Below are 8,861 nucleotides of genomic sequence, written 5' to 3' on the forward strand. Positions count from 1 at the left end.
TCACTATAGTGGCACACTTCACTATAGTGGCACACTTCACTATAGTGGCACACTTCACTATCGCGGCACACTTCACTATAGTGGCACACTTCACTATAGTGGCACACTTCACTATAGCGGCACACTTCACTATAGTGGCACACTTCACTATAGTGGTGGCACACTTCACTATACTATAGTGGCACACTTCACTATCGCGGCACACACTTCACTATCGCGGCACACACTTCACTATCGCGGCACACTTCACTATAGTGGCACACTTCACTATAGCGGCACACTTCACTATAGTGGCACACTTCACTATCGCGGCACACTTCACTATAGTGGCACACTTCACTATCGCGGCACACTTCACTATAGTGGCACACTTCACTATAGCGCACACTTCACTATCGCGGCACACTACACTGTCGCGGCACACTTCACTATCGCGGCACACTTCACTATAGTGGCACACTTCACTATAGCGGCACACTTCACTATCGCGGCACACTTCACTATCGCGGCACACTTCACTATAGTGGCACACTTCACTATCGCGGCACACTTCACTATCGCGGCACACTTCACTATTGTGGCACACTTCACTATAGTGGCACACTTCACTATAGTGGCACACTTCACTATAGTGGCACACTTCACTATCGCGGCACACTTCACTATAGTTCACTATCGCGGCACACTTCACTATCGCGGCACACTTCACTATCGCGGCACACTTCACTATCGCGGCACACTTCACTATCGCGGCACACTTCACTATAGCGGCACACTTCACTATAGCGGCACACTTCACTATAGCGGCACACTTCACTATAGCGGCACACTTCAATAAAGCGGCACACTTCACTATAGCGGCACACTTCACTATAGCGGCACACTTCACTATCGCGGCACACTTCACTATAGCGGCACACTTCACTATAGTGGCACACTTCACTATAGTGGCACACTTCACTATCGCGGCACACTTCACTATAGTGGCACACTTCACTATCGCGGCACACTTCACTATCGCGGCACACTTCACTATCGCGGCACACTTCACTATAGTGGCACACTTCACTATAGCGGCACACTTCACTATCGCGGCACACTTCACTATAGCGGCACACTTCACTATAGTGGCACACTTCACTATCGCGGCACACTTCACTATAGTGGCACACTTCACTATAGTGGCACACTTCACTATAGCGGCACACTTCACTATAGTGGCACACTTCACTATCGCGGCACACTTCACTATAGTGGCACACTTCACTATCGCGGCACACTTCACTATAGTGGCACACTTCACTATAGTGGCACACTTCACTATCGCGGCACACTTCACTATAGTGGCACACTTCACTATAGTGGCACACTTCACTATAGTGGCACACTTCACTATCGCGGCACACTTCACTATAGTGGCACACTTCACTATCGTGGCACACTTCACTATAGTGGCACACTTCACTATAGTGGCACACTTCACTATAGTGGCACACTTCACTATAGCGGCACACTTCACTATAGCGGCACACTTCACTATAGCGGCACACTTCACTATAGTGGCACACTTCACTATAGTGGCACACTTCACTATAGCGGCACACTTCACTATAGCGGCACACTTCACTATAGCGGCACACTTCACTATAGTGGCACACTTCACTATAGTGGCACACTTCACTATAGCGGCACACTTCACTATAGTGGCACACTTCACTACTATCGCGGCACACTTCACTATCGCAGCACACTTCACTATAGTGGCACACTTCACTATCGCGGCACACTTCACTATCGCGGCACACTTCACTATCGCGGCACACTTCACTATCGTGGCACACTTCACTATAGCGGCACACTTCACTATCGCGCGGCACACTTCACTATAGTGGCACACTTCACTATAGTGGCACACTTCACTATAGCGGCACACTTCACTATCGCGGCACACTTCACTATAGTGGCACACTTCACTATCGCGGCACACTTCACTATAGCGGCACACTTCACTATAGCGGCACACTTCACTATAGCGGCACACTTCACTATAGCGGCACACTTCACTATCGTAGCACACTTCACTATAGTGGCACACTTCACTATAGCGGCACACTTCACTATAGCGGCACACTTCACTATAGTGGCACACTCCACCATAGTGGCACACTTCACTATAGTGGCACACTTCACTATCGCGGCACACTTCACTATTGTGGCACACTTCACTATAGTGGCACACTTCACTATAGTGGCACACTTCACTATAGTGGCACACTTCACTATCACACTTCACTATCGTGGCACACTTCACTATAGTGGCACACTTCACTATAGCGGCACACTTCACTATAGCGGCACACTTCACTATCGCGGCACACTTCACTATAGCGGCACACTTCACTATAGGCACACTTCACTATAGCGGCACACTTCACTATAGCGGCACACTTCACTATAGTGGCACACTTCACTATAGTGGCACACTTCACTATAGCGGCACACTTCACTATCGTGACACACTTCACTATAGCGGCACACTTCACTATCGTGGCACACTTCACTATCGTGGCACACTTCACTATAGTGGCACACTTCACTATAGTGGCACACTTCACTATCGTGGCACACTTCACTATCGCGGCACACTTCACTATCGCGGCACACTTCACTATCGCGGCACACTTCACTATCGCGGCACACTTCACTATAGCGGCACACTTCACTATTGTGGCACACTTCACTATAGCGGCACACTTCACTATAGCGGCACACTTCACTATAGTGGCACACTTCACTATCGCGGCACACTTCACTATCGCGGCACACTTCACTATAGTGGCACACTTCACTATCGCGGCACACTTCACTATCGCGGCACACTTCACTATCGCGGCACACTTCACTATAGCGGCACACTTCACTATCGCGGCACACTTCACTATAGCGGCACACTTCACTATAGTGGCACACTTCACTATCGCGGCACACTTTCACTATAGTGGCACACTTCACTATAGTGGCACACTTCACTATAGTGGCACACTTCACTATAGTGGCACACTTCACTATAGTGGCACACTTCACTATAGTGGCACACTTCACTATAGTGGCACACTTCACTATCGCGGCACACTTCACTATAGCGGCACACTTCACTAAAGTGGCACACTTCACTATAGTGGCACACTTCACTATAGCGGCACACTTCACTATAGCGGCACACTTCACTATAGCGGCACACTTCACTATAGTGGCACACTTCACTATCGTGGCACCACTTCACTATACGCGGCACACTTCACTATAACGGCACACTTCACTATAGTGGCACACTTCACTATCGTGGCACACTTCACTATAGTGGCACACTTCACTATAGTGGCACACTTCACTATCGCGGCACACTTCACTATAGTGGCACACTTCACTATAGTGGCACACTTCACTATCGCGGCACACTTCACTATCGCGGCACACTTCACTATAGCGGCACACTTCACTATGGCGGCACACTTCACTATAGTGGCACACTTCACTATAGTGGCACACTTCACTATCGCGGCACACTTCACTATCGCGGCACACTTCACTATCGCGGCACACTTCACTATAGTGGCACACTTCACTATAGTGGCACACTTCACTATAGGCACACTTCACTATAGCGGCACACTTCAGCGGCACACTTCACTATCGCGGCACACTTCACTATAGTGGGCACACTTCACTATCGTGGCACACTTCACTATCGCGGCACACTTCACTATAGTGGCACACTTCACTATCGCGGCACACTTCACTATCGTGGCACACTTCACTATCGTGGCACACTTCACTATCGTGGCACACTTCACTATCGCGGCACACTTCACTATCGTGGCACACTTCACTATAGTGGCACACTTCACTATAGTGGCACACTTCACTATAGTGGCACACTTCACTATAGTGGCACACTTCACTATAGTGGCACACTTCACTATAGCGGCACACTTCACTATAGCGGCACACTTCACCATAGCGGCACACTTCACTATCGCTATAGTGGCACACTTCACTATAGTGGCACACTTCACTATCGCGGCACACTTCACTATCGCGGCACACTTCACTATCGCGGCACACTTCACTATAGTGGCACACTTCACTATAGTGGCACACTTCACTATAGTGGCACACTTCACTATAGTGGCACACTTCACTATCACACTTCACTATAGGGCACACTTCACTATAGTACACTTCGCGGCACACTTCACTATAGTGGCACACTTCACTATCGCGGCACACTTCACTATAGTGGCACACTTCACTATAGTGGCACACTTCACTATCGTGGCACACTTCACTATCGTGGCACACTTCACTATAGCGGCACACTTCACTATAGTGGCACACTTCACTATCGCGGCACACTTCACTATCGCGGCACACTTCACTATAGTGGCACACTTCACTATAGTGGCACACTTCACTATAGTGGCACACTTCACTATAGTGGCACACTTCACTATAGTGGCACACTTCACTATCGTGGCACACTTCACTATCGCGGCACACTTCACTATTGCGGCACACTTCACTATAGTGGCACACTTCACTATCGCAGCACACTTCACTATCGCACACACACTTCACTATATAGTGGCACACTTCACTATAGTGGCACACTTCACTATAGTGGCACACTTCACTATAGTGGCACACTTCACTATCGCGGCACACTTCACTATAGCGCACACAGCACACTTCACTATCGCGGCACACTTCACTATAGTGGCACACTTCACTATAGTGGCACACTTCACTATCGCGGCACACTTCACTATCGCGGGCACACTTCACTATAGTGGCACACTTCACTATAGTGGCACACTTCACTATAGCACACTTCACTATAGGGCACACTTCACTATAGCGGCACACTTCACTATCGCGGCACACTTCACTATAGCGGCACACTTCACTATCGCGGCACACTTCACTATCGCGGCACACTTCACTATCGCGGCACACTTCACATATGGCACTTCACTATAGTGGCACACTTCACTATAGCGGCACACTTCACTATAGTGGCGCGGCACACTTCACTATCGCGGCACACTTCACTATAGCGGCACACTTCACTATCGCACACTTCACTATCGCGGCACACTTCACTATATCGCGGCACACTTCACTATCGCGGCACACTTCACTATCGCGGCACACTTCACTATAGCGCACACTTCACTATAGTGGCACACTTCACTATAGTGGCACACTTCACTATAGTGGCACACTTCACTATAGTGGCACACTTCACTATCGCGGCACACTTCACTATAGTGGCACACTTCACTATCGCGGCACACTTCACTATCGTGGCACACTGCACTATCGCGGCACACTTCACTATCGTGGCACACTTCACTATAGCGGCACACTTCACTATCGCGGCACACTTCACTATAGCGGCACTTCACTATAGTGGCACACTTCACTATAGTGGCACACTTCACTATAGTGGCACACTTCACTATCGCGGCACACTTCACTATCGTGGCACACTTCACTATCGTGGCAGACTTCACTAGAGGGCACACTTCACTATAGTGGCACACTTCACTATAGTGGCACACTTCACTATAGTGGCACACTTCACTATCGTGGCACACTTCACTATCGCGGCACACTTCACTATAGTGGCACACTTCACTATCGCGGCACACTTCACTATCGTGGCACACTTCACTATAGTGGCACACTTCACTATCGCGGCACACTTCACTATTGTGGCACACTTCACTATAGTGGCACACTTCACTATCGTGGCACACTTCACTATCGCGGCACACTTCACTATCGCGGCACACTTCACTATAGTGGCACACTTCACTATAGTGGCACACTTCACTATCGTGGCACACTTCACTATCGCAGCACACTTCACTATCGCGGCACACTTCACTATTGCGGCACACTTCACTATAGTGGCACACTTCACTATCGCGGCACACTTCACTATCGTGGCACACTTCACTATCGCAGCACACTTCACTATCGTGGCACACTTCACTATCGCAGCACACTTCACTATAGTGGCACAGTGGCTCAGCGAGTAGAGCCGCAGCCTTAAGCACAAGAGCCCCAAATTCCATCCTGACCTCAGGTGCTGTTTGTGAGGAGTTTGTATACCCTCCCTGCGACCTTGTAGGTTTCATCACAGATCCCATTGGTGTTGGTTGGTAGGTTTTGTGGTTGAAGAAGGAACATTCACTCTTCAATATTAGTCTGGCTAGGGTGGTGGAACCAAAGAGACTTGGGTTAACAGTGTTCAAAAAGGAACTGCAGATGCTGGAAAATCGAAGGTACACAAAAATGCTGGAGAAACTCAGAGGGTGCAGCAGCATCTATGGAGCGAAGGAAATAGGTAACGTTTCGGGCCGAAACCCTTCATCAGTCTGCAGAAGGGTTTCGGCCCGAAACGTTGCCTATATCCTTCGCTCCATAGATGCTGCTGCACCCGCTGAGTTTCTCCAGCATTTTTGTGTACCTTGGGTTAACCATGTTGTGTAGGCTAGTCCCAGGGCCGGCCCTAGGCCGATTGGACCGATTTTACCAAATTGGGCCCCGCGTTAATGGAGGCCCCGCGTTAATTTTCCGTATTTCATATGGAAATAAAAATTTGCTATGTTAAATAAAGATTTTTTTTTTTAATCGCCATACGGATTTTTTTTACAAAACGAACATGGATAACAAACAATGTGTTAACTGCTGCTGTAACACTTGTAAACAGGCAGTAGTTAGCAAAGATCCTATAGGATCTCTGGTAGTTAGCAAGTAGTTAAACAATGCATACCTCAGTAAATGCGTTATATTGTGTCACTCGCTGCCGCCAGAGCAGACCCGGGGGGGGGGAGAGTTTACAGGGCAGCAACATTGGTCTCTGTGTATGTGTGTGACTCTGTGTCTGTGTATGTCTCAGTGTTTCTGTGTGGCTGTGTCTCTATCTGCGTGTTTGTCTGCGTGTGTTTCTCTGTCTGTGTGTGTGTGTGGGGGTGGGTGGGGGGTGGCGTGGAGAGACAGAGGGGGATTTTTTTAGTTTGCAAACCACTCGTTTTCAGTTAAGAAGTGGATACGATTACTGTCAATACGAGCAGCTCGCGGAGCAGAGTCAGAATGAGAAACACTGCTCGGCTCACACACACACACGTGGAGTGAACTGTCGATATAAACGGGGAGAGAGAGAATTTGAGAGAAGAGAGAGGAAGGGGGGAGAGCGAGATGGGGGGGGAGAGGGGGATATTGGAGAGAGAGAGAGAGAGAGAGAGAGGAAGGAGAGAGAGAGAGAGAGAGAGAGGGAAAGAGAGAGGGGGAGAGAGAGAGAGGGGAGGAGAGAGCGGGAGAGAGCTCCCTTCTGCTTCACCACCACTGTTGGCTGCCCTTTGTGAGGTGATTGGAGACCAAAACCAGTTACCCTTTAGATCAAAGATCTTAGAGCTCTGCTCTAAGATATTTGCTTTAGATCTCCCTCTCACTACCTCCCTCCCCCTTGCCTCCTTCTTTAGAGAGGGGGGATGAGGGAAGGAAGGGGGGAGAGGGCGGAGGGGAGAGAGGAGTGTGCCTTGCTTGGTGGAGAAGAGGGAAGTGGGAACGCTGTACACAGGTGGTGACACTCTCACACTGGGATCTCCCCCTGTCATTGTGCAGTCTATCTGACTCCCTGCATTCCCCCCCCCCCCCCCCCCCCCCTTTGGAGCGAAGGAAATATGCAACGTTTCAGGTCGAAACCCTTCTTTAGACCCGGCCCGAAACGTTGGCTATTTCCTTCGCTGCATAGATGCTGCCTCACCTGCTGAGTTTCTCCAGCATTTTTATCTTCCTTTGATTTTCCAGCATCTACAGTTAATTTTTAGACGTTTTTGCGGTGATGGCTGCATCTGCGGTTCCTTTCTGTTTGGGGGGGGGGGGAAGGGGGGAAAGTCCTGGCCCATGGTGGCTCCTGATAAGTGATGTGTTCCCTCCGCGGGTGCTTCCTTGCCCGCTGAGTTCCTTCAGCACTCTGTTTTTTGTTTGGCTCTGAAGTTGAAGGTGGATCCCCCTGTGTCTACCTTCAACTTATCTGTGGTGGCTCAGCAGGATGGGCAGGGGCTCTGGGGAGAAGGTTGTGGTTCTGGTCGAGACCCTTCTTCAGACAATCACAAGTACTCTCACCGATGAGAGTTCAGTTCAGTCTAAAGAAGGGTCTTTTCTCCAGAGTCGCTGCCAGAGGTGAGCGGGCCAGCAGAAGGTGCTGAGATGGCAGTCAGTTCCGCTGTCTGGTGATGGAGGTCACTCGTAGCCACGCGAGGTACTTCTCTCCCCGGCCACAATGCGGTGGCTCCGCGCCCGGAGCGCCGCGGCAGTGGTGAGTGATTGTTACTGGCATAAACTCCGACCCTCTCCTTCTCAACGCTCCTGCCCTCCTCGCAACTTTACCCCTGGCTAGACTCCCCACACGCTGTGAAAGGAACTCTCCCCCGAATTGTCATGTTACTCACGACACGTGACTCAATCATGATTATTTATTTATATATTTATACGAAATGTTTTCCCAATTGTGCCCCGCACCTCCTAAGGCCGGCCCTGGCTAGTCCCATTTGCCCATGTTTGACAAATATCCCTCTAAAACCTTTCTTGAGCTACTAATTGTTGTTCATTTCCCAATCTTCAGTACGACCGTGACATCTAGTTTATATGTTGCCTTGTGTATGGAGATGGCTGAATAGGACCAATCTGGGCTCATAGGTTCTTTCCATGCAGGGGACAGAAGCACAGGGATGCGGTAGCACAGTCCTTCTTGATTTTCGAGATTCTCTTTTCCTCTTTGCTTTCTG

This window comes from Leucoraja erinacea, chromosome 1 (genome assembly GCF_028641065.1).
Source record: "Leucoraja erinacea ecotype New England chromosome 1, Leri_hhj_1, whole genome shotgun sequence".
NCBI lineage: Eukaryota > Metazoa > Chordata > Chondrichthyes > Rajiformes > Rajidae > Leucoraja > Leucoraja erinaceus.